General features: G+C 44.3%; 1 non-coding gene across 1 annotated transcript; it reads right to left on the bottom strand.

Moving 5' to 3' along the window:
- Positions 1 to 329: 329 nt before the first annotated feature.
- On the bottom strand, positions 330 to 436 carry LOC141675413 (small nucleolar RNA R71). Its single transcript, XR_012556068.1, has one exon. It is a non-coding gene; the product is annotated as a small nucleolar RNA R71 (small nucleolar RNA).
- Between the last annotated feature and the right edge of the window lie 1,562 nt (positions 437 to 1,998).

The following is a 1,998-nucleotide window of genomic DNA, read 5'->3' on the forward strand; positions in this document are numbered from 1 at the left end:
ACATTCAGTCAAGCATTCTTCATCCGGCTATTCAAGCTAATATCTTTGAAATCAAGCCGGGAACTATTCAGAGGGTGCAGAATTCTGTCTCTTTCGGAGGTGCTGCGACTGAAGACCCCAACATGCACATAAGGAATTTTGTCGAGATCAGCAGTACTTTCAAATATAATGGCATGACTGATGAGGCTATCAAGCTGAGGCTTTTCCCATTCTCACTGAGGGATAAAGCTAAGGGCTGGTTACATTCTGTACCAGCTGGGTCCATCACTACTTGGCAAGATCTTGCACAAAAGTTTCTGGTGAAGTTTTATCCAATGGCAAAGACTACTGCTATGAGGAGTGCTCTTACTCAGTTTGCGCAGCAACCTACAGAATCTATGTGTGAAGCTTGGGAATGCTACAAGGAAATGTTGAGAAAGTGTCCACATCATGGAATGCCCGATTGGATGGTGATCACTGGTTTCTATAATGGTTTGGGGGCCCAATCTCGGCCCATGCTCGATGCAGCAACTGGAGGCGCCTTGTGGGCCAAAAGTTATACTGAGGCTTATAATCTTATTGAGACTATGGCTGCAAATGAGCATCAAAACCCAACTCAAAGGATGATGCCTGGGAAGGTAGCAGGTATTCTGGAAGTCGATGCAGCCACCGCTATTGCAGCGCAGCTCCAAGCGCTGTCTATGAAGGTCGATTCTGTAGCTACCTATGGAGTCAATCAAATAGCTATGATCTGTGAGCTTTGTGCAGGTTCTCATGCTACAGATCAGTGTTCTCTTGTCAACGAATCTGTTCAGTATGTGAACAATTATCAGCGACAACAGCAGCCTGTGCCAGCTACTTATCATCCTAACAACAGAAATCATCCAAATTTTAGCTGGGGTAATAATCAGAATGCTATTTAGCCACCATATCAGCAAGGTGTGAGTAAACAGTTCAATCCACCTCGATTCTAGCAACCACAGCAGTATGCTCAAAGGCAATCTTATCCTCAACAGGGAAGTGCAGCTGCACCTACTAGTGCTGATTTTGAGGAACTTAAGCTGTTGTGCAAGAGTCAGGCGATTTCTATCAAGACCTTAGAGAATCAAATCGGTCAAATAGCCAATGCAGTGCTCAATCGTCAGCCTGGAACACTTCCTAGTGACACGGAAGTACCTGGCAGGAAGGAAGCTAAAGTGCAAGTCAAGGCTATTACCTTAAGGTCTTGGAAAGTTGCTGATCCTGAAAAGGCAAAAGAAGGAGAAGCTGAAATTAGAGATGAAGAAGCTAAGCAAAAGGAGAAAGCGGCGGAACCAAGGAAGACTACTGTTGAACACACTCTTCCTGAGGGTAATACAGGGGAGAAACAGCTCTATCCTCCACCACCTTTCCCTAAGAGATTGCAACAACAAAAGCTGGATAAGCAGTTCGGTAAGTTTTTGGAGGTGTTCAAGAAACTTCACATCAATATACCTTTCGCTGAGGCTCTGGAGCAAATGCCTAGTTATGCGAAGTTTATGAAGAGTATTCTCTCAAGGAAGGTGAAACTGGATGACCTTGAGACCGTTGCTCTAACGGAAGAATGCAGCGCTGTGCTGCAGCAAAAGTTACCTCCAAAGCTTAAAGATCCAGGTAGCTTCACCATTCCTTGCACCATTGGCAAGTTGTCGTTTGACAAGTGCCTTTGTGATTTGGGAGCAAGCATCAATCTGATGTCGTTATCGATCTTTAAAAAGTTGGATTTGCCTGATCCAAAACCCACTTACATATCTCTACAATTGACTGATCGTTCTATTACTTACCCAAGGGGCATAGTGGAGGATGTGCTAGTCAATGTGGATAAGCTCTTCTTTCCTGCCGACTTTGTTATTCTGGATTTCGAGGAAGATAAGAAGATTCCCATAATCTTGGGAAGACCTTTCTTGGCTACTGGCCGTACCTTGATAGATGTGCAGAAAGGTGAACTTACTATATGGGTGCAGGATCAGGATGTGACCTTCAATGTATTCAAAGCAATGA

The sequence above is a fragment of the Apium graveolens genome, chromosome 7 (genome assembly GCF_009905375.1).
Source record: "Apium graveolens cultivar Ventura chromosome 7, ASM990537v1, whole genome shotgun sequence".
Lineage (NCBI taxonomy): Eukaryota > Viridiplantae > Streptophyta > Magnoliopsida > Apiales > Apiaceae > Apium > Apium graveolens.